The sequence below is a fragment of the Paramisgurnus dabryanus genome, chromosome 11 (genome assembly GCF_030506205.2).
Source record: "Paramisgurnus dabryanus chromosome 11, PD_genome_1.1, whole genome shotgun sequence".
NCBI classification, from domain to species: domain Eukaryota; kingdom Metazoa; phylum Chordata; class Actinopteri; order Cypriniformes; family Cobitidae; genus Paramisgurnus; species Paramisgurnus dabryanus.
The window spans coordinates 32,077,216-32,102,573 of NC_133347.1; the positions used below are offsets into that span (position 1 = coordinate 32,077,216).

Genomic DNA, 25,358 nt, shown 5'->3' on the forward strand with positions numbered 1-25,358 from the left:
TCCATCCCTGGCCAATAGAAGTGTCGGCGTAGCAACGACATGGTGCGTTCCTGCCCCTGATGCCCCATCTGGTCATGATATGCCTCCAACAGCGCCCGGACTTGGCTGGCCGGTACCACAATCTGGCTAACCTCTTCATCGGTCTCCGGGTCCCGAATGGTCCTGCACAATACCCCTTCTCTCAACTTCAATCTCTCCCACTGCCCCAGTATTTTATGACCCACCTCTGTCTGAGCTTGCCTCTCGGCGGGGGTCGGTCGCAGGGACCGCCTAAGCCACTCGCTCAGATTTCGCAGCTCCTGATCCTCCTGCTGCCTAGCCTTCCAACGCTGGGGGTCCCATCCCCAACTTACGGGCGCTGCCTCCTGTTGGCTCCCAGGCGCCTCCACTACTCCAATCATCAGTCCTTCTTCTCCTTGTTCTCCTTCGAGTGGGGCCGGGCCCTTCGAATCTTCCCTCGCTGGCAACCGGGAGAGGGCATCTGCGTTGGTGTGTTCCCGCCCCGGTCGGTACTGCAGCTGGTAGTCGTAATTGGCTAGCTGGGCCACCCATCGCTGTTCTACTGCTCCCAACCGGGCCGTCTGCAAATGTACCAGAGGATTATTGTCAGTGACCACGGTTACCTTGGCTCCCCAGAGGTAATCCTTAAATTTCTCGCTCAGGGCCCACTTTAGCGCCAGCCGTTCGAGCTTGAAGGAACTGTAATTCGCATCATTTCTTTCGGCGGGATGGAGGCTCCGACTAGCATAGGCAATCACCCGTTCTACTCCATCTTGTTTCTGTGCGAGCACCGCTCCCAGGCCCAGGTTGCTGGCATCTGTGTAAAGCAAAAATGGTTGGGAGAAGTCAGCATACGCTAGAATCGGGGCTTGTAACAGTTCTTGCTTCAAGACCCTAAAGGCCGTCTCACACTCTGTGGTCCACTCCACCGCGGGGGATCCCCGCCCCCGTGGTCGCCCTGTCCCCGCCAACAGCTGGTTCAAGGGTCTGGCGATCTTAGAAAACCCTTTTATAAACCGCCGGTAGTATCCCACAAAGCCTGGAAAGGATCTCACTTGCCTTACAGTCCTAGGAGCCTCCCAGTCCCGCACTGCAGATACCTTCCCGGGGTCAACGGCCACTCCAGCCGCACTCACCACGTGTCCCAAGAACTGCACCTTGCGGCGCAGCAAGTGGCACTTTTCCGGTTGTAATTTCAGCCCGTACCTCTCCATCTCTCGAAACACCTTCTCCAGGTGTTGCAGGTGGGTCTCAAAGTCTGGGGAATACACGATCACATCATCAAGGTATACTAGCACAGATTCCATTAACTGACCTCCTAGACATCGTTGCATCAGTCTCTGGAAGGTGGCGGGAGCGTTGCAAAGCCCAAAGGGCATCCGGTCCCACTCGAAAAGACCAAAAGGCGTGGTAAAGGCGGTCTTTTCTCGGTCCCGTTCCTCGACCGGCACCTGCCAGTACCCGCTGGCCAAATCTAAGGTGGAATACCATGCAGACTTGGTCAGACTTGTCAGCGAGTCCTCAATGCGAGGCAGGGGGAACGCATCCTTCTTGGTCAATTGGTTCTGACCATTGATACTGGTTCTGACCATTGATACTGTGTCATATCACCGTCGTACAACCATAGTCTTCGTCATGGGTGGAAAACACGTGTTGCCATCTCTCCAGTAGTTCCCGAAGCTCTTCTGCCTGTTCCTGTTCCAGGTCCTCTCCTCGTAAGGAGTCCCCTGTCAAATGGGCCGGCATCTTTTTCCCCCTCGTCCTAGACGCTCCTTCTGTTTGTGTTAGGGCTACCTCAACCACTGCGGGGTGCACCCGCCGGAAACTCACGTCCTTTTTATCCCGCACCTGATGGCCTTCGACCGGCGTCATCGTTACTAGCCGCTGGTGTTTGTGTAAATGTACTGGATAAGGGTTTTCATTGCAGACTTTTACCGGTACTCGGCCCCGTCGCACCACCGCCAGTCCTCGGGCCACTCCCACCTGTGTGCAGTCTTCGTGGGGTTCGACCAACACCCAGCTCTCAGGCCCTTGATGCTGCTGTGGGACCCTGGCCCACACTATGGCTTCACTTTCTGCTGGTACTGACAATGCAAACCGACATGCCACTCATCCAATTTCTTCTCGGCCGTCTCGGCTCTTAGCCAACTGCACTCTCCGGCAATCGGCCACTACACGGTCCCAGCCCGGCCGTTCGGCCCTCGGTATCGTCTGTACGGGCCTAGCCCGAAATAGCTCCTCCCAGCACTCCGAGAGAACGTTCATACCTAGGAGGGCTCGATGACGGCCGAGACAATGGTCCTGTACAATGATGACCCCCTTCTGCGGGACTCGTACTCCATATAGCTCGAAGTCGGTAAGCCTATAGCCGATGTAGGGAATCTCTAAGCCGTTCGCCCCCTTCAGGGTAAGCCAGGGCGCTTCAACCTTGTGTGCGGGGTAGGCTCCAAATATCTCATGGGACAAACTCTCTGAAAATAAGGTGACCTGGGAGCCAGTGTCGACGAGACATCGCACCGTGGTGCCACATACCTGGACCTCCACCGTTGGGCTAAGCCCGATCATCCCGTCCTTGGGTTCCACTCTTCTATGAGGGTCACTTTGGGGGGCGCCGACCACATGACCCACTGTGGCCGGTCGTCCTAAAAACCCCCCTCGGAGGCTCTTCGCGGCCCGCATTGCCTACTCACATGTCCTGCGGTCCCACACCGATTGCAAATGGGCCTACCTTGTTCGTCCCACTCGAACCTGGGCCGACTAGCCTGCCAGGGCCGCCTCATCCCATCTCGGCCTCGGTCAGAATACGTCCGTTCTCGGGGGGCGGGCCCTTCTTCCTTCTTTCCTGGCCCTAGGCGCAGCTCTCCTACCAGGGTTTTCGTTAGTTCAGCCATCTGGTCCCGCACATCCTTTAAAAGTTCCATCTTCAATGCTTGTTTCCAGTCCGTTACCTCTGAGGCCGCCGCCGGGCCACTCACCGCTGCACATACGGGGGTCTCCTTTACTTCAGCTTGGTCGCCTTCCAAGGCCATGGCCTCCTTTTTCAGATCATTGAACGTAAGTTCAGGGTCTCTTCTGAACTGCACCCGGAGGTTCTGACGTAGGGGACCCTCTCGTAGCCCTAGCAGGAACTGGTCCCTTAACAGGGTCTCTTCGTCTCCCAACCCATGGTCTTGACGCCGCTGCAGGCGCGCGTACTGCTCGCGCAGCTGCAGGGCGAAGGCTCGAATAGACTGATGGGGGCCCTGTTTACAGTTGAAAAACTGTGCCCTCAGGACGGCTACAGGGGTGGTGTCACCATACTGCTCGGTAAGGAACTGGAATATGGACTGGGCGGTGGCTCGAACGGCCTCGGGGGCGGCTTGTACTTCTCGCCGGGCTTCTCCTCCTAGTGAGTTTAACACAAATTGTTGCTGTTGATTAGCACTCAGCCCCTGCAGGCCGGCCAAATACTCGATCTGGGCCCTCCACTCAGTTAAATGGACCTCGGACTCGACCCCACTATACTTCTGCACCCAGGGGTTCCCCAGGAACACAGGCATGGCACGGGGTGGTGCTTCCGGCCTTTCAGGCACAACACAGGGTGGGACTTCGGGCAACTCGTCGTCGGCCATTGGAGGGCCTTGGTCGCTCAACTCGAGGTGGAGCCCTGCCGACTACGCCAAATCTGTCACGGCCGGGGGCGGACCCGAATATACTAAAGGTCACGCCCCTCTCAACTCTTCCACCTCGAGGAGTTTCCCAAGACCACCCCAAATGACCAAACCGACGAGTAAACTACGTTTAAAATAAACTTTATTTAAATAGTTAAAAAGAAAAAAAAGGGAAAGGGGAAAGGGGAAATTAAAACTGATGTGGCTTCTTCTCGCCTCCAGGGCCACTTATGACAAGGATGGGGGACAGGGGCTCCTTCGGGGCTCCAATCCTAAAACCCGTGGCGCACTCCGCTTCTTCCTGGAGGCAGAATCAAACAAAGAATTATCCAGCTGTACTTTGCTACGGGTCACTACTTCTCTAACTCTCCGTTTTCTCTCTCTCCTGTGCCTTAGGTACGTTGCTCTTCAGATCCTGGAAGCAGAGAATCGTTAGCGAGACGTTCAGGGAGACAACTCACAGTACTGGGGACTTCGTACACCACAGAGCACTCGCTGGCACCAAGTAGGCAATTACCACAACCACGGATAGATGTCGCCACACCAAGGCAAGTTACTCACAGCACTGGGGGTCTTCGTTCCCACCGAGCGTGCACTGGAATGCAGATAGAGGTTGCTGCGAACACAGGTAAGTGTCACCACACAAAGGTCGGTTACTCACGGCGCTGGGGGTCTTGGTTCTCACAGGGCCTTCCAGTACTGGGGATCTTGGTTTACACAGGGCATTCGAGCACTGGGAATCTTCGTTCACACAGAGCGTTCGCTGGAACACAGGTAAGTGATTTCTTTAAGCACAGGTAAATCTCACTACACAGGAGAAGTTACTCACAGCACTGGGGATCTTCGTTCACACAGAGCATTCGCTGGAACACAGGTAAGTGATTGCTATAAGCACAGGTCACTCTCACTACACAGGATAAGTTACTCACAGCACTGGGGATCTTCGTTCACACAGAGCATTCGCTGGAACACAGGTAAGTGATTTCTTTAAGCACAGGTAAATCTCACTACACAGGATAAGTTACTCACAGCACTGGGGATCTTCGTTCACACAGAGCATTCGCTGGGACACAGGTAAGTGGTTGCTATAAGCACAGGTCACTCTCACTACACAGGATAAGTTACTCACAGCACTGGGGATCTTCGTTCACACAGAGCATTCGCTGGAATACAGGTAAGTGATTGCTATAAGCACAGGTCACTCTCACTACACAGGATAAGTTACTCACAGCACTGGGCATCTTCGTTCACACAGAGCATTCGCTGGGACACAGGTAAGTGGTTGCTATAAGCACAGGTCAAATATCACTACACAGGATAAGTTACTCACAGCACTGGGGATCTTCACACTCACTCACAGACAGTGGACTTTTGCTACAGCGTTGGTGCACCGTATTCCTTCACCCGTCCACTCAAGCTTGTCGGGCGTCGTAGGGACTGATGGATCCAGTGGCACGGAGCCGAACGCTTCCCAGAACTCCCCCTCCTGTTTCCACGACCAGGGTCACGAGTTGGGGCGAACTTTCGTCGAGGCTCCGCACACCACAGGCTTCTGTTGGACAGGTCAGTACACACAGCTATGATCCTCAATCCGCACGGTGCACTTTATACAATACTCACTCCTATCCACCACTGGGCTTCACCACTGCCTGCTCTTTAGAGGAGTGAAGCTCTCGTTGACACACCCGGGGCCAAAGACTAGGTTTTCTCTCTCTCCGTAGGACTCAGGCCACAACGAATGTCGTCCTCTCGCGACCGTCCGAGGCTGGGCAGTTTGGTCGCTACAAGCACAGCATACACACAGCAAGCATAACGTAAACACCATTAATAAGTGAAACTCACCCACAGCACTCTTGTACACACTTCACGTGATTTTTAATCGACCTAGCCACCTGGCTTCGACTTCCTCGAGAGGATAGTTGGCTAATAGTTGGCTACCCATGAGAGTAAGATGTATGTTATTCACAGCCCCAGCGTGTTGTTTTCACTCCTCTGGCTCACCCGCGCTTCCTTTTCCCGCAGGGCCACTGCTTTACTAGTAACCGGCGCTTCTTACCAAATATCTCGTCCGTGTTTCCGGTCAACCCACGTCTCGCCCACGCTTCCCTCTCCAGTGGGGCCAGGGACCTCACAAAAAACACAAACACAAAAGACACACACCAAGCAACTCCTCTTCCAAGTATTGCACAGAAAAGTACTACAGCTGTCACTCACTCTTCGTTGTCAATAGTTTCCTGTATCCGCTCACTCACGAGTGAAATCACCCAGTATTCCTTCGCCCAGTTGACTTTTCCTTTTCTCTCTTCCCCAGGGGAACGATCTGATCAGCGTAGTCCGTCTGCAAAGCAGCAACACAGCGTACACAAAGTACACAACAAGCACACCGTTTGATGTCTTCAAAGGTCTTTAAATCCTCTACCTCTTCTCCTCATCAGCCTATCAGCAACCGCTGTGTAAATTATCCTCACCTGGGCGAAATCAGGCTTGATTTCGTCTCCGGGGAAACCCCGGAAATTCCGGTGTTCAGAGTAAAAACGTCCGGGCGGAACCATCGTCCTCCACGCTTTTGGTTCCGCCCTCACAAACCGTCACCTGTGACATAAGTGAGTGAGTGACGAGCAGAAATAGCGGCGATATCAACTTTAATGGCGAAGGGACAGCCTACCATCTAACCTATGTAGAAGATATAAAGCACAATGTTAATGGGCATTCTCTGGGGTCCTCGCGTTGCAAAGAGCACCAGGTGACGAAAAAGTTTCATTAAGCGCGTAAGCCCGTCTGTGGACGGTGCTCGAACCGCGTCGATGGTGTTAGATACCGTTTGCGATAAATCACCTAAACCTTGCGCGCGCTCAACGACCACACATGGAGATCCCACAGGTCGGGGCGCGAGTGCCAATGTGCCCCTTCCTAAAGAAAGAAAGTCCTTCCTCAGGGGAATCCGCCAGGGAGGGCTGTCGCGAGGAGCATTAACTATGAAAAGCAATTCCCAGTCGTCCAGTACGGACGATTATTAAAAAGGCTCTCCTCGTCCTGCCTGACTTCGCACAGTGTCTGCGCGATAAAGCTCACTGAAAGGAATGCGTATTTACGCATCCCCCGCGGCCAGCTGTGTGCCAACGTATCCACGCCGAGGCTGCCCTCGGTTAGTGAATAAAATAGGCAACAGTGGGAATCGTCCGGCGCCGCAAGCAGATCCATCTACGCACGACCGAACTTCTTCCAAATTAGCTGGACCGTCTGGGGGTGGAGTCGCCATTCGCCGGGGGCGCAGCTCGGGAAGCGCGTCTGCCGCTGTATTGAGCGACCCGGGATGAAAATGGCACGAAGGGACCTCAGATGCTTCTGACTCCAAAGGAGGAGATGACGAGCGAGATGCGACAGGTGACGAGAGCGCAAAACCGCCTTAACGGTAAATAACGCAACAGTCGCAATGTTATCGGTGACGGCTAATACATCCTTCCCTCGCATCTCCATAGCGGAGCGTACAAGTCCCAGATATACAGCGCACCGCTCGCGGCAGTTGGGGTGCTATGAACACCCCTGAGACTGCAAGCCCGTCATACGTGGCTGGTCATCCCGTGCTGAGGGCATTGCAATATACAGAATGCCAGGAGACCCCTCAGGGGCATATCTTCTATCGGAAATGCCGGGTCTACCACGGGGAAAAATTGAAATGACACGCAGGTGTAATGTTTACACGGTGTATGTCGGTGTGCCACGCTCTCCTCGAGACTCGATCGTAAGCCAACGCTGAAGCGGTCTCATATGAAGCAGCTCGGACGGTGTCACAGCCGCAAGCATGCTGTCATATGTCCAGGAGCTTCTGAAATTGTTTCAGAGGGGCCGCGTACTTCCCTCGAATTAAACCGAGGCAAGTCAGAACTGACTGGTTGCGCGCTCTTGTAAAACACGCCAATTAGTCGATCGAGTCTTATTTCCATACTGAGAAAAAGGATCCTCTGCACGGGGCAAAGTTGCTCTTTCCCAGTCGACCTGAAGACTTAAACGAGCGAGATGCCGAAGCATTAACTCTCTGTGTTCGCGCACGTCTGCCAAGAACGGGCTATTATAAGTCGACGTAGATAAAAGCAGAATGCGAACAACGCTCTCTCTCTGACATTTTAATGCCGTGACTAGCACATGGAGACACGGAGAGAGAGAGACAGCTCGAATGGTGTACTTAGTAATAATATGCCCACCCCACGACGCAGAGCGAAAAACGGTCTAAAGCGAGGGGAGATGGACACATGAAGTACACGTCTTACAGGTCTAAGGCTGCAAACCGATCTGAATATTGAAATACGAGCCTCGGCGTTATCATCCAAAAAGAACACCTTCGTAGAGCCAGTGCGTAAATCAAATCGATCGTAACCCGCCGCGTATTTTGGGTACTATGAGATAAAGGCTGGAAAAACCCTATCATCATCATCTCGGTAAGAGGGACCGGCTCGAACATCCTTCGCCAACAGGATATCGACTTTTGCACGCAGTACATGTGCATCGGACGCTTTCACCACAGTGAAACGAAAGCCCGAATTTTGGGGTGTGCCGGATTCGTAACCGAGGCGGATCGTGCGTAAAACCCAACGAAAGCTGAAGCCAAGCACCCAGGCACTGTACGAGGAGAAATAACGACACTACCGAAGTACCCGCGGTGGGGCAGCGAAGCGAGACAGGTGGGACTGCCGGTGCGTCTGCTGTGACAGCATAAACATCTACAGTATGTGTGTGTGACACTGACCTGAGCCCGCTGAGGGTAACGGTCGTCTGGTCTCCTCTACGGAGAGCGCAGACTCCGATGAGGGTGCTGGTGGTCCGGTCTCCTCAGCGGAGAGCTCGGACTCCTCAGGTCACCCGCTGGCGATAGAGGAGAGGTAGGGGAGCTGGTGTGTACCCGCTCACGGCTCTCTCGATCCTCCGGAGACCTAGAGAGGAAAGAGGAATGCACTCTTATGTGTGGTTAAGTGGGTACCGGCCGAACAGCCGGTGGAACATATGAAGAGCTCTTTTCCAAAACGCTATAAATCCATTTCAATAGTTTTCAGAAAAAGTACATGTTTTACCTAGACCTACACATTTTGTAAATATTCAATTTATACTGTTAAAATGTTTTTTTTGCTCAATCTGAACATGTTGAATAATGATTATTAAATCAAACAACAATATTGTTGATTATAAATTCAAAGTTAATTTTATTTTTTTCAAAACGCTATAAATCCATATATTTTTTCCATAAATGTATGTTTTTTCTTTAAAAAACAAACAAAAAAAAACAAATAAGAGAATATGCAACATATACTCAGGGACTCTTCATACTATAAATGAATAAGTAAATTATTCATATTGTGATATACATTGGAGCCAGTTTGAAATAAACAGAATTACACATAACTAACTTGCTATTACTTCCTCCACCATTTCAGTTTTCTCCTTAGCAGGGCATTAGGAACCCCTTTTGCTTAATATTTCACCTCTCTCTCTCTCTCTCTCTCTCTCTCTCTCTCTCTCTCTCTCTCTCTCGTCTACACACAGCGAGCTCCCATTGATCTGCTCTCAATGACATACCATGTAACAACACGCTCATAATGTCCAATCCAAAGAGCACAACTTTACAGATGTCCCTGCATTGTTCACTACCCACATTTTGTACTTTTGCACGACATTGGTCAATGTATCAAACGCAAGTCTGTCTATCAGCAGGCTATCGAGCTATTCAGTACTTTTCATGTTACGTTAGCAGGCTTCTTCACAGGAAAAAAACTTTATCGCGAACGTACAAAACGGTATTAAACGAGCCAGTTCTGAAACGAAAGTTGTAACGTTACATACCAAACACTTTGATGAAGATCGCCTTGCAAACGGGTACCTTCTCCGGATGATGTATTAACATGACATTAATCCTCATTTTGAGTAATGAATGAACATAAACAAACATCTGTTCAGAGCGCCGCCATTGGATTGCGTCGAACGCTCATCGAGTTCTGATTGGTCGAGAGGATAAATCGCGTTTAGGCTAAAAATAGGCTCGGCGCTTATCGCGTTTTGGAAAAGAACGGCATCTTGTACCTACATTTTAACAAGGAAATGTAATAATTTGACATAAAACATTCATGGAGCAGTGAATAGGTTCAGTACACAGCCAAATGACATGACAAACTCATTTTTTTTAAAAATGGCGTTTATCGCGTTTTGGAAAAGAGCTCTTCATATGCAAACCAAGGATTTTCCACCCGACCCTCTATCGGGGGAAGGAGCTCCATCTCCTGAAGAGTGATCCTCTGCCAATCCGGGTCGCCCTTCACTGGCCACTTAAACTCCCGAATTTCACGGGAAGCGGCTAAGCGGGCGGGGCGAGCTGCTGACGACCGGTTCCCCTGCGCTGCCGAGATGGGGTCCGAGGAGGGGAACGGAGGTGGTCGCCGCAGGACGCCGAGAGGCAAACTGAGGAGCCGGCGTGGTGGACCAAGGGCAGCTCTCTTCCGCCGGGGCATGACCTAGGAGATCGCCTCTGTCTGCGCAGCGGAGCTGTACGACTCCCCTGGCTCGCCGAAGAGGCCGGTCTGTGAGACAGGAGCATTCAAGTTGTTCTCGTCTGCGTCCGTCGTGTCAGCCAGACACAGCCAAAGGTGGCGATCTTGAACCACTGTGGTGGACATCGCACGACTGAAGGTCGCGGCCTCCCTCGTAAATCCTTGGTGAGCCAGCAGCAACGTTATTGCGTGCAGGGCCGAAGCCGCCTCACCGGCATGCCTGATGGGCAGCGTCCGTAACCGGACGACTGTCTACAAACACGGGAGGGAAGGGTTGGGTGGTCCCTCCAGGAACGCATCCTGCTCCACTGAAGGGGTCCCCGCCCTTAGCGGCTCTGTTGGTGAGGGAGGTGAGGGGTGAAAGCTGAACGGCCGGACGGCCGCAAATCACGTCAGCTCTTCGTGCCGTCGGGAAAGAAAGGCACAGGAGGAGAGGACCGAGAGGCCCGAGCAGCTCCGAAGTACCAATCATGTGGGCGGGACGGTTCGGGCGGAGAGGGGTTAACCTTTCCAACTCTACCGTCTCCGCCGCTCGCGGGCACGGCCGCCATCTCCGGAACGACTCTGCCTCGGAGGAAAAATGGACACCCCTCTGATGCTGCAGAAGTGACGGGACCAGAAGGAGGTCCAATGGATTCGGCAGACATCGTAGAACACGACTCTGCAGTCTCCACCGGAGCCTCAACCGGCTGAGGATGAGAAGGCTGGTAGGTGGAGGACGCATCCTCTGTCCTACTCAGCGTAGTGACGCGAAGGGCACCCTGCGAGCGCTTGACAGCCGCACCATGGCGGCTTCAGCACTGCAAAGGCGCGGACAGCGTTCCCGTAGAAACGACAGTCGTCTCCGCAATCCAAGAGGGTTATGCTCTCACAGAGAGAACAGAAACTCTCCACGAACGCAGCCCCGGAGTGCTCGATACCTGAGCACGAAGACAGCGCTCGTGACCGTCACTGGAACCCTTATACTTCTCGCATCCAAGATCGCACGGGCGAAAAGCTATCCTGAAAAGGACGCTGATCGCCGCATATACGAGAGAGTGGCTGCCTTTAAAAAGACACAGAGCTCTCACGTATCACTCTTTTAGGAAAATCACTCTTTAGTTGCTCAGCTGATAATGCGCACAGGGAAGGCAACGCACACACTAAACTCAAAACAAAAAAGATGCAGAGCCGTGGAATACTGCGAGGGTCCGCTGTGTTAGTACTGCTTGTCAATCACCTTCAGCAACCGTTCCCAGAAGAGCAAGTAGCTTCTCAGTAGCAGATAATGCCGGCTTTCGAAGCGAAAAAGCTAATTTCCATATTTGCACCTGCTGCTTATATAGGCACCTGGCGGGGCGGCGCCAGCATTATGCAAATATCTCAAGGCCAAGTTCATTGGCGTTTTAGTAGTATACGAAGCAGATTGGTCTCTCTAAGCGAGTTCCCAATTCGTCGGTCACGACGTGACGTCGTAGTGACCGACTGAAAGGGAAGCACAGAATATACAAACTAAAAACTAGAAAATAAGATATGTGGTGGAAAATATGAGTATTACCAGCTGAGAAATATAGGTTATTTGGCAAACATAAGACATTTGTAATTATAAATATATTAATGTAATGTGTGTGTGTGTGTGTGTGTGTGTATGTATTATGTTCATGTATATTACATCATAGTTTCTCATACAAATAGTTGTATGTCTCTAACTTTTGACTCAAACTAAAATCCTCTCTTGCTTTGTGTGTGTGTTGTGTTGTGTTGTGTTGTGATGTGATGTAACAGGTCTTCAGCTGACACAGAGGGGGACTGGAATCTGGAGTGCATTCATGAGCGACCACATTCAAAATAACAAGTATTTTGTTATAATGTGCAAATGTTTTTTTTCTGAAACAGTTTTTTCTATGTGCTTTGGTGGGCAGAGAAGTTCTGAATTGATATACATCATGTAGTATGTAGTCCTGACTCATTTTCTTAATCATGTCATTTTGTTATCATGTGTATATTTGGAGTTTCCAAGTGCACTTTTTCTGAAAGGACGCCTGGACTTTTTTTAAATAAAAGCTCACAGAAACAACATTTTTTGGAGTATCATTCTCAAATTTGAATCACAGCATGGTCAGACATTCAGTTGACCTATATGGTGTCCCCAGGTGTCTCAGATGACCATTTCATACCTTTTTTGCTAAGTGAATGTTATTTAAAGAAAAACGGAAGTCATTTAATGTATATTTTACCTTGTTTTACTCTGTTTCTTTACTACTCTGAGTTGTTATGACTATTAGGCAACAATATGTCAAGTGTCCCCAGGTCAAAAAGACGTAGTATTTAATGTATTAAAAATATACTTAAAATACAAATAGTATGTTTATAATACATTTGTATTTCCAACATACTTATTTGAAGTGTATTAAAAATACGTTAAATTGCATTTAAACATGTTTTTTAAAAGTATACTAGAAGTACACTTGTAATAAATATATACTTAAGTACATTTTTAAGAAATATGCTAAACTTAAGAATATTTTTAATGTATTTGTATTAAGTGTACTAGAAGTACATTGGTAATAAATATATGCTTTATTACATTTTTAAGAAATATGCTAAACTTAAGAATATTTTTAATGTATTTATATTAAGTGTACTAGAAGTACATTGGTAATAAATATATACTTAATTACATTCTTAAGAAATATGCCAAACTTAAGATTATTTTTAATGTATTTGTATTAAGTGTACTAGAAGTACATTGGTAATAAATATATGCTTTATTACATTTTTAAGAAATATGCTAAACTTAAGAATATTTTTAATGTATTTATATTAAGTGTACTAGAAGTACATTGGTAATAAATATATGCTTTATTACATTTTTAAGAAATATGCTAAACTTAAGAATATTTTTAATGTATTTATATTAAGTGTACTAAAAGTATGCTGGTAATAAATATATGCATAATTACACTTTTAAGAAATATGCTAAACACAAATGTACTTCTAGTGAAGTTTTAGTATATTTGGATAAAACATACTTTTTCAAAACATGATTCATTAATTGTAATAAGCTAACATTGAACTTTCCTCAAGCATTTCAACATTATATCATTCCGATTGCACAATAAGCTATTTTTTCAAAGATTTGCTTAAAATCTTACGTTTGCTAGTGTTTAATTTCAAACAACACACGTGACACACGTGACTAAACCTGATTGGTTGATGTCATAGTAACACGTCACGGTGCTATTTGAAACTTGTTCAGTTTAGTTCAGTTGTTCACGGTGCATGCGGTTGCTTGCATTAAACGTATAAACTGTTAAATTAGATGGCGACTCTGCATTAAACGTATTTATTTAATTAATCGGCGATCATATTTCACCAGAGGACTAAGATAAAACAACTCGATTTAAAATATGAGCAGTTTTAGTGGATCTGACGTTGAGGGAAAAAGTATTTCGCTTTTTGTTTGGAGATGAACGAGACAACACGAGGGTAAGTGATGACAGACTTTCACATTTCTTTATTTAGTTAACTATTAAATAAGTAAAACATTACATTACATTTAACCCAGCTTCTTTATGTAACGTTATGTCTGTGTTGCGTGTGGTAATTGGAACATCTTTATTTTCTGACTAACGTTAGGCATTTCTCTTAAGCATTTCAGAAATCATTAAAACCTTTCATTTTTTTTAGCACAGCGACATAAATATGACCAACCAGATCCCAAGTAGACAGGAACAAATGAAGATATAGCGCATAGAAAGACTTATTCTTGGTGGTAAGTTTGTTGTTGCTATTTGATTTCACGTTTAAGTTTTTCTAATGTTTCTCTTGCAACGCTAACGTTAGTTTAAAATGAATGAATGTTTGAGCTGTCTTACCTGAAAATACCATGATATGACCATATGGTTATTATAACTCCAGTAATGTTCCATGGCTAATGTTTATATCAGTTCAATCTTGACAACCTTATTGTCTTTTTGTTTATTTTTAAATGTATTTCTAATTACATATGGACACAAAAATGACATTGTAAGAAAGGATACTTTTATGAGAGATTGTAAAACTGCCGAGGCTGGGTTTGATTATATTATATTGTCTTAATATATTGTACTCGGGGTAAGTAAATCTTAAAACGAAAACAAATCATTAATCATCATTTACCTGCCTGTTGTTTTTCAGACAACCTGATCTCACGAATTTCCGTGGCATAGTCACGGAATTTTTTGCTCATTTTTCCGTGGCATTCTCACGGATCTCCGCATATTTCCGTGGCCCTGCCACGGACTTTCTTTTCCGTGGCATTCTCACGGATTGGTAACTCAACTGTTTTGTCCTATTTTCTTACCATTGTCGCTTCGGTTTAGGGTTAGATTTACATAAAATGACATCCCTACCCAAACCCAACTCTAACCCCAACGCCAGGCAACAATTGATTAAAGTTTAGAAAATATAAAAGAATACTTTAGAAAAAATAGTATAAACCAATACTTAAAGTGACAAACTAACGCAAACACCAAATCTAACCCTAAACCGAAGCGACAATGGTTTGAAAATAGGAAAAAGCAGTTGAGTAACCAATCCGTGAGAATGCCACGAAAAAGAAAGTCCGTGGCAGGGCCACGGAAATATGCGGAGATCCGTGAGAATGCCACGGAAAAATGAGCAAAAAATTCCGTGACTATCCCACGGAACTTTGTGAGATCATGTTGTTTTCAGATCAACTGCTATTGACATTTTTGAATCGGGGCAAATGTGGAGTGAAGAAAAACGTTTGCAACACATCCATTCCAGGTGGCTAATTTCTGTCCTTTTGAATTATTCTTGTAAAAACCGTTTTTTTTTATTGTAAAGCTGTAAGGGACTTGGGCTAGTCATCATTGCACCATTTGGCAGGGCACCAGACTAACTTTTTTTACTAGGAGCACAGTGGCCCCCAACTGAAAATTTTAGGGGCGCAACCAGAAAATTTAGGGGCACACACGGTAAAACAACATGCTAACCAAATATTCACATGTCTACTAATTTAGACTGTATTACTAATAAATACTTTAATTTTAGATTCAGAAAGTACAATGTGCTGTTTCAGATTAGTGTCATATCCACTGATCTATATAAATGACTGGATTGCACATGACGTCACACTTGTGAAGCCACCGCGCCGCCATGTTGGTATACCCAAACGTTCTATTTAATCAATGGACGTTATCAGATTTTAATGATAAAACATCACTTTACTCGTCTTCGTTTTTATATCTGAAGTTACCCTGTACATTATTACAACACAAACGTCCAAAGCATGTAAATAGTTATTTACTGAAAGTTGTACATTTTGCGTTTTAAACAGTTATTATACATTCATCTTTATTACAGTATCAGATCAGCAGACAGACCGCAGCATATTTAGTATTAATGACAACCCAGACAGCACAAGTACGTCTGCCCGACGTCGGCTCAAGAGCGTACGTCGGCCTCCTTATCTGAAACATCTAATAAGTATCGGCCAGGCATCGGCCAAATCTTCAGTCAAGTCAACGGTATTTCCCGCTCATCAAGCTTGTCTGTTACGTCGGCTTTGGGTCGGATAACTATACCGGAGGCCGATGCCGCGCTTCTCTCTGTTGGTGCGTGCCCAGTTACTCCTCCCTTTGCAACCCACCAGAGCAAAGGCGACATCATGGGTGTATCAAGTATGTACAAGAACTAAGTAAATGATAATAAGTGGAGAAAAATGGAATCCGTTAAGTAAATGTAAATGTTTTAATATAATATACAAGTAAAAATAAATAAAATAGCAGCGCTTTCTTTGCTTTTAATGACACACAGCTGCTAAGTTCCATTATTCCGAAGCAGGAGGGGGCAGTAATGTACATACGCTGGTTGCCAGCCGCCGTTAATACTCAAGTAAGTTAGAGAAAGGACAACTCGGGAAAGTGAGGACAAATAAGGGATTATTGGCTTGTTTTACACGTATCATTGTTTTGGGTTCCCCTCCTTCGTAAAAAAACAGACAATTCCACGTCAACTCGAACACGCAAAACCCCGGTATGATGCATTGTCATGAGCATGCCAAACCAACAGATGGCGATATATTCCTTAACCCAGAGAAGCCACTACAGTCTCGTCTTGCCATGAACAAGGAAAAAATGCGGGAGCTGACTTCGCAGACGTACGTGGCTCAGGTAAGTTTTCGACAAAAATCTTATATTAAAAGTCTTAAAAGTTAGTATAAGGCACTCCGTCTACTACAGTACAGCTAATAAAGTCATGCGTTTGTGGTACTAGCAGCGCTATTCAGATTTGAGGCATTTTTGCTAAAATGTTTGTGTATTATTTAATAGAGATTATAATTTCCATTATTTTTAGTTGTTCTAAAATGTTTCTGTAAAACAATACGTGTCAGCTTGTTGTTATGTAGAGTCTGACAGACTAGAGGTAATGTTAACGTGAGGACAGAAAGGTAATTTCTCGTCTAATTTTTTATGCTATGAAAAAAACATGGTACTTGAAATCAATCTGAATACCTTTCACTTGTTCAGTATTGTGTTTTTGTTGCTATATAAACGATGAACTTAATAGGCAGATGGCCATTGCTTTTCTGAACAGCAGTTGGAAGTATTCTGAGGTAATTTACATTTTAGGAAAAATATGAGGATGATTATCGATGATTATATAATTGAGTTCAATAACATAGTAATTTGGGTTGTTTCATTTCATTTTGAGTGTTTGTTTGATGTTTAAATTATCAACATAATATTATGGTTAATTGTTCTGTCCCGTTTGTTAGAAAAGCTTTTGCAAATATCTTGTCTGAGGTAAATTGTCATTTTAAACACATTTAGTGAGTGTGAATAATATGCTTTTTGTCTCTATATATATTTATGATGCTCTGGCAGTTTTAGTTACTGTATAAAGTGTATTATTATGATCTCTATGATAGTTTGAGTGCTTACAATGGCAGCAAATTTAAAAACAACACAAACAAGAGATGTTTACATTGGCATTATGTAAGTTAGTTCAGCTTCTTTGACAACCATTTTGTTATGCACAGTGCAATCTGATTTACGTTATTGTATATCAGATGTATGAAATGTACAGTGATTTAATGAACAGGTGTTTCATATCATAGTCATTTGCCATACTGTGGATTTTAAACACATCAAGGGCTGGAAATGACTGAATAAATTTCTTGCCTTTTTCCTTAGCTAATATTTCCCTCATATATGTTTCCTCTCTTCTTGTGTGTTAACAGGTCATTGGCACTGCTGTGTAAGTATTTCACTAACAGACACCTCAAGACATTTTAGTGTGTGTAACTGGACATCATTTATGTAAATCTGTAATATTCAATTGTTATGTTTTATGTCTTTGCAAAACAGATCACAACATCATTTGCTGTAAGTTATTTTTAACCAGCTGTTACTCACTTATAACTGATTATCCCCCCTATGTTGGGATCACCGGGGCCTCCATCGCCCGGCATGTACACGCTACATTAAGTGTAGGCAAGACGCACACTCACTGCTTCCCTGGTGCTTGTGTTCTCAATGTTTCTGTGCAGGTGCCTGGGATAATGAAGACAATTTGGGTTGTCATGTTACACGCCAGGTGAACAACATCAGAGTGCGGCAGTCAGAGATCCTAAAGAAGGACTCCATATGTTTACTCGAGACAGTACGCCGTACATCTCTTACGACAAGGATATTTGTTTCAGGACCGCTTTCCCGATACTGACAAGGACATTTAAGGTTCAGTGGACAACTTGCTTTCAATGAATGGTTAATGTCTGTAGCCCTTTTCACTCACATATTATGGAAAAAATACAGAGTACACATCCGGGAGTTGTTTGGGATTATTTGATTTTGGTTAATTCACGCTGCCAATAGTTTTCTGGATTTGTTTGTGCTTTCACACACATGCCATAAAGACATGACATATTTAAAGTCTTGCACTTGGTAGGTTTTTTTGTAGTATCTGTAGTTTGCTTATCCGTGATTTCTCTCTCGAGAAACCACACGTGTATTTTTTTGTTTAATAAGATCATAAAGGAGTGCGTTACACCAGTGCTTCCCACCAGTGCTTCCCAATCCTGGTCCTTGAGCACCCTCTCCCAAAAATTTTTAGTTGTCTCCTTATTTAACTCATCAGCTTGTTAGGGAGACATTTTTACCATTTTGGAAGGAGGCTGATAACTTGAATCAGGTGTTTTAAATAAGTTTTTGGGAGGGGGTGCTCGAGGACCAGGATTGGGAAGCACTGCGTTACACGCTGTTTTGTTATGCTGGTGAATGTTCATAGCTGATAGTGACGAGCCCCCTGATTTCTTCTTCAGTCCAGTTTGCAGATATTTCTCATTGTGAATGTTAATCTGCATTTAAATCTGCCATGTCAAAGGGGAAAAGACTATATTTTTGTCGTGATGACACAATATTTATGTTGACTAATTATCGACGTTGAAATTGACACCGCCGATTCTATCGACCAAACACAACAGCTCTAAGTCTAGCATACACATAATTGCATTCACTAACCTTTGCCTCAGGTTATAAATAACTTAATAATCACAACTATCCACTACCTAAAAAGCTATGAACAGCAGTCATGCAAATTTTCTCAATTTGCTTTTCTATTTCTACTAGCAATTATGTGAGCTGCAGTCTGGATCCTGCCTCTGTCAGATGACCTAACACAAATGGAAAGATGACATCGACCCTTGCAAGGACTTCAGACGATGCCAGCACTGGACTACATACAGTGGTAATCATGTGCGTTTCATGTTTAACTTTATGCCTGTTGGAGATCATTTCATCTTCCCCTCGCTTAAATGTTTACATTAACAGACTTTTTTTTTACCAGGGGTGCCCAAACTTGTGCATGTCACTGTACTGATATATACTATACAAATAATGTAAGTTGAATTTACTTATTTGAAACACATTAAACTAAGCACTACACTGCAATGTTGTTTTTAACGTTTGTGCATAATATATTATTTTTTGTCTTTTTCATTCATTAGATTTTCAGTAGTCTGTGTCAAATTTTATTTCAAGGTAAGATAGCTTTACATGTTTTTTATTGTGCTTTAGTGATCACACAGGCCCTGTTTATGTTCTTAACCGGCATGAGTTTATTTATTGTGATATACACAAAACAAGATATTTTGATAAATCATGTTAAGTACACAGCTGCTCATTTACTTCAATAAAATGTCTTTTTCCTATTATGGAAGTCAATGGGTACCATCAACTGTATGATTGACATCATTTATCAGATTAAAGAATTTTTGGCAAGTTTATAACAACATGAAGGTGAGTAAATGATACAATTATCATTTTTACGTAAACTTTTAGCTTTGAAGGATTATTTACTCAACCCCATGTCATCCAAGATGTTTGTCTTTCTTTCTTTAGCCAAACACAATTAAAGTTATATTTAATACTGTCCTGGCCAGTGGCAGCTCATGACTGCTCTTCTGAGGGGTGCGAATTCAAAATAAGTGTTCAGAGTGTCATGTGTGTTGCTCGTGTTTTCAAAAATATGTGTTTGTTGCGTCATGTAAACCATGTGCATCACGTGTCTTGTCAAAAGAAGTGCCTGCTGCACACGCGTCAAAACCTTTTATGATAAAAGAGATGCTCACGTTCACAAAATACACACAACACATTCACTTAACATTAAACTCTGATTACACATGAGATAATGCAGGTATCTTTTATCATAAACCCTTCAGACGTGTGTGCAGCAGGCACTTATTTTGACATGACACGTGATTCACATGCGACACGCCTAACACATATCTTAAAATGACGAACCACACACATAACGGGCTACATACATGTTGGGATGAGCTTCGCATTGCATTGTGCGCCCTCGGAAAATAAGTCCTTGTCCGCCACTGGTCCTGGTTCTTCAATGCTTAATAATGGCATTGACTGGGCATCAATGTTTTGAAGTTCCAAAAGTGCATCCATTCATCATTAAAGTGATCCATATATAACCCAGTGGTTCTTCTGATGCAAAATGATAGGCTTATGAGAAAAACTTTATATTTTAAGCTTTAAGCGAGTTACGATGCATACGTTATGTAAACAGACTACAACAACTCAATCGCATTGTTTCTCACGTGTCTCTACTGCGTTTCATCACAATTCATATTACGACTAGTCATGAGATGCATAACATCCAATGCGATAACACGTGCTGCCATATTTAAATTGTCTTTTTAACTTTGTAAATGTCTTGTCTCTATCACAAAAAGCAATAAATATGAATAGTTTTTCTCACAAACGTATTGTTTCGCTTCAGAAGACATTTATTAATCCACTGGTTACATATGGATTACTTTAATGATGGATGGATATACTTTTAAGCTTTGAAAAACATTGATCCCAGTCAATGACATTATAAAGCAAAAATATAAATACAATATATAAATGTAAAGAACCAGGAAATTATTTAATATAACTCTGATTGTGTTCTGTTAAAAAAGTAATAGATAACTTCTTGGATGACATGAATTTGAATAATCAGTCAATTTTCATTTTGGTGGGAGGAGTAATCCTTTAACTCATTCGAGTCATCAGACAGTCATCTTGTTGCTTTGACTGAATTCAGTTACAGATCAAAATCCCTGGTGGTAAATCAACACTGCTCAGTCTTATCTATTTGAGTACACTGACGATCCTGAAGGTGTGTTTAACATTAATAAAATAATAAAGTAATGCATAAAGTAATAATTGAACATTACTGATGATGTGTGCTGTTAACAAGCAGAATGGTAAAGATAAACTAAAACAAAGACGTCAAAGCAACAAGATGACTTTGTTCAGACAACTCAACCCTTTTAAAATGTGTTTTATTTAACAGTGCATTTTATCCTTTATCTTAGACAAAGCAGGCCATGTTAACTTCATTTAATACATTCTGGAACAAATCTGGGTCCACTTATCATTTCTACTTACAAATTAACATTTCTGTTCTGCTCCGTTTACAGTGTTTGGGTGAGATCTAGACCGAGGAATAAGGCGTATACTAGGACAGAACTAAGTGTTGTAGCCCACAGGTGAGACAAACTTTGCAACTTGGTATCTGTTAAACACGATACATTGAAGAAGGGCCCATTCATATTATACTTAAACTTGGTCCAGGACCATTAGATTTTTGGTTCATTCACACTGCCAATGATTTTCCGGAATCTGTGTTTATGCCGTAAAGACACATGATGGGTTTAAAGTCCTGCACTTGATAGGTTTTATCCACAGTGTCTGAAGGTTTGTTATTATTGATTATATCTCTCTGCAGATGACTGGATTTTTGTTTATGATAAGACTATAATGGAATGCGTGATGCGCTGTTCTAGTATGCACATGAATTAACCCAATTTCAGAGTGGATATTTGAAACTCCCTGAACTCTGTCCTAGTCCAGTTTGCAGACATTTCTCATCGTGAATGTAAATGTTCATTTAAACCCCCGTTTTAAAGAGCTGAATGGTATATCTTGTTGCGATGACGCACATGTATTTTGTTTAATATAAGCTCATGTGAGCGCCTGATGCGCTAGAACTGTTATGCTGCTAAATGATCTCTGCTTCAGCGTGGATAGTGACGAGCTCCCTGATCTCTGCTTCGGTCCAGTTTGCCGACCTTTGTAAAACCCTTGTTTTAAAGAGCTGAACCATAACTTCAAAACTACGCTATTGTTTCTGCTTCTCATTCACAAAGAGGGCTTTCCAGGTATCTTACAGTAATGTTACTAGGTCCTCTTTCCTGGAACAATCCCAGAACATCTACGACACATGTTTGCATTCACACAAATGCCTCTCTGCCAATTTTACGGATATTTTCTGGGACCAAAGTGCTGTGTGAATAAGGTTATACTTTACTCGATTACACGAACACTGATGCAAGCACTTGTTCAACACAGTTTGGTGGTAAGCAAGTGGGTGACTGTTATCTTTAGATATCTCTAACAATAAAATGTATAATTTTCAAGACATTTGCATTAATTCCTCCTATAGCACTCATTTTAAGTATAGCTGTAGCTGAGGATGCAAAGAAGAATTAACACTGTTTATAATGCACAGCCAGACATTCAGGAATGCAACAACACAGTAGACCAGATGTTTTATATGCTTACATAAAGTACTGTATGCTTTGTGGGTCCACTTTTTGATTATCTATCCAATATACACGATTGTTCATGTTTGCCATAGGCACTTAAATTTAAATATAAAAATGTGATCGTATGATTAATAATTTTTTGTTGGATGTTTACATTTTAGGTGATCCTAAAACAACAAAGAGGAACCATGGAGAGGAAGAAGTGGTGTCCAGATGTTTAAAAGGCGGTGTTCGGGACAGGAAACGAAGGCAACAAAGAGGAACCTCTAAGGTTTAAAGGCACTGCTTGCAGAGACGAGTGCAGTAAATAAAGACAGAAGACCTGACGAGAATGTTTTATGATTAAATGTTTTTGTTATGTACATGCACATTATTATTTACAATATATTTCTAAGATACATAAATATGTGACCTTGTATATGAAATCCAGGCTACTGTCTTAACATCTTATGACATCTAAAGTTTGAATTTACTGATTTAACATTGAGTTCAGTCTTTGGCATGACCTTACTCAGTCAGTATTGAAGATGTCAAGATTAATTTTTCAGAGAATGTTTTCTGAATTGTGTAGGATGATTTTATGTAGAAAACAGTAAGTCACAAAGAAATACTTTGCTGGGTTTTCACAGGCCGTGTTTTTCCCATTTGTACAACATATGTGAATTATCTTGAGACTAAAACTTCTGAAATCCAAACTGTTATATTTTAGCATTTCAAATGCAGCCACCCTTTGCCTAGAATGTGAAATATATACCCTTGGGTTTTTTCAGTAATTTTTTGAGATCTCACCCTGAGATATTTTTAAAGAAATTTCCATGTATTATGGGCTTGAATTACTTGTTTATTTTATCATTTTGTCCAAGTAATTTGAAAAAAAAAAAATTTAAATTACATTTTAGTTCTCAATTGAAATAAATGTATATGTTGAGACTATATTTTTGTCCACAAACGTAATTGAATCATATACCTTAAGAGTATATTATTTTGAAGGGTATAAGAAATATTTTAGTTAAGTGTAAGTAAAACGTTTACACAGTAGTATAGCAGTGTATAATAGTTACAGAATATGTAATTTATGTGTGACACATCTAAATATTCTGTTACTGATTTATCCAAGTTGTTTATGTGTTATATTTGTCAAATGAATAAATTTGCAACGGTTATTGACAGTGGTGTACTTGTTTTTAGTTATTATTGCAAAGAAGCACATTATTCTGAATAAATGTGAATGAATAAAGGTTTAAATTAATAAATAAATGCCCGGTAAAGCCCGTGCAGAGCGGCTGAAATTGCATCGTTTAAATATCGGCCCGAGGGCATTTGCGACGAGATGCCGACATCTAGACGACATCTTCCCAATGAGCAAACGCTCCCTGAGCGACATCTTGCCGATGGAACTTTGAAAGTCGGCACAACGTCGGCCAGATGTATGTGTGCTGTCTGGGAATAAACGTGCTCATTCTGAAATCTAAATAAATAATCATGCTTTGTACAGTATGTGCATGCAATAATTTGCTAGTTTTGTAATTATGTTATCTTAACTTACAAGTTACCTAAACTTATTTAGAGATATAACGCTGACCGTCACAGTGTAGCTGAATGTCAAAAAAAACTTTATTTATACCTGTGTCATTAGCAAATGCAGCAGACACACTCACCTTAACGGTTTTTTATAAATCCATTATCCTGCCCGATTAAAACATAAACATTGCAAATAACACCAGAATTAACAAATAATTAACGTACACATATCCTAAAAATTAACCTTGTGTAACTGATACGCTGTAAAGGGGGTAAATTTTGATCATGATTTTGAATGGAAGTCAATGACGCTCTCTGCCGGTTGGGTATACCAAGATGGCGGCTCGAACTCTGCGCTGGCTTCACCTCACGCAGTTACGTCAAGCGTTCTATGCGCAATCCAGTCATTTATATAGATCAGTGGTCATATCACAAAAAAAAGGTCAAATTTGCTGGTCGCACATGTGCGACCGGATGTAAAATTCAGTGGCACACTCTCAAACTTAGGTGGCAAAATGCCACCATTTGATAGCAGTCTGGAGCCCTGTTTGGCATCATTTCTGATTTCCTTAAATCTCCTTAAACAGAGGTGAACCTTAAGTTTGCAAGACCACAATAGACGAACAATGGAAAATGATCTAGGTTCAAATAAAACACAATTATCAATGTAAAACATATCCTGTAATACACACAGGTTGCTTTATTTCATGAGCCTGTTCTAATCCTATCTTCATTCCCACTTGTAGAGTGCTCTGACAGATAAAACTGACACGCTTGATGAGGACACAGTCAAAGCTTTAAAAGGTAAACTGAGAAGTTAACAAAACTTCCATACATGTATATCTATGCCAATTTATTTTAAACATGGATAGCCAAATGTTCATTCATTATTGGTTAATTGGTATATTCTGTTTCCTTTTCACAGCCCGTGTGATAAAGCAGTCTTCAATTACTACGGTGTCTGAATTGCAAGAAGAAGTCACCCTCCACTTAAACATGTGACATCTAAACTGTTTTGTGTTTTAGTTCAGCTTTTTATAGGTTTATCTTAAGTTGGTTAAAGGCAGAGTGCACTATTTTTGAAAGCAAATGTTAACATTTGAAATGACCTAAACAAACATGCCTCTACCCCAATAGAATCTGGACCTTCTTTTGATAGAGCCACCACACACTAGACCTGTTCGAGTCGTGACTCACTCGGATCTTTAACCCGGATCTTTAAATTAACTCATGAGTCGCGAGTCTCTAGTGTCATTAACCCGGATCAGTTGAGTCCTACTACAATTCAATGTAAAACCATAAACAGCGCCACCACACACACAAACCTCTTTCAACATTATTGATGAGACTTCGCTCGCACTACAAATCCACTCGTAACCGGCTGATCTGCGCGAGAACTGACCCGAGATTCTCACTCAGAGCCGGAAACATTGCAAACTCGAGAGACCTGCGGATCTGCGCGAGCCGCGAATTGACCCGAGATTCTCACTCAGAGCCGGTAACATTGCAAACTCGAGAGACCCATGGATCCGCGCGAGCCGCGAACTGACCCGAGAT

At 43.4% G+C, this 25,358-nt stretch overlaps 2 long non-coding RNA genes across 8 annotated transcripts; both read left to right on the forward strand.

The window, feature by feature from the left end:
- The first annotated feature begins 13,362 nt into the window (after positions 1 to 13,362).
- LOC135729904 (uncharacterized) lies at positions 13,363 to 24,966 on the forward strand. Of its 2 annotated transcripts, none has more exons than XR_010525800.2 (5): positions 13,363 to 13,651; positions 13,858 to 13,937; positions 14,879 to 14,953; positions 24,548 to 24,605; positions 24,727 to 24,966. It is a non-coding gene; the product is annotated as an uncharacterized lncRNA (long non-coding RNA). The 2 variants fall into 2 exon arrangements; XR_010525799.2 differs by having other exon boundaries at positions 13,364 to 13,651; positions 13,853 to 13,937; positions 24,727 to 24,965.
- LOC135729902 (uncharacterized) lies at positions 16,175 to 23,160 on the forward strand. Of its 6 annotated transcripts, XR_012337971.1 has the most exons (10): positions 16,175 to 16,341; positions 16,739 to 16,784; positions 17,412 to 17,428; positions 17,539 to 17,556; positions 17,721 to 17,907; positions 18,799 to 18,924; positions 19,016 to 19,067; positions 19,176 to 19,467; positions 21,153 to 21,221; positions 22,442 to 23,160. It is a non-coding gene; the product is annotated as an uncharacterized lncRNA (long non-coding RNA). The 6 variants fall into 6 exon arrangements; XR_010525794.2 differs by lacking the exons at positions 21,153 to 21,221; positions 22,442 to 23,160 and having other exon boundaries at positions 19,176 to 21,137; XR_012337972.1 differs by lacking the exons at positions 21,153 to 21,221; positions 22,442 to 23,160 and having other exon boundaries at positions 18,799 to 18,916; positions 19,176 to 21,137.
- Positions 24,967 to 25,358: the final 392 nt, after the last annotated feature.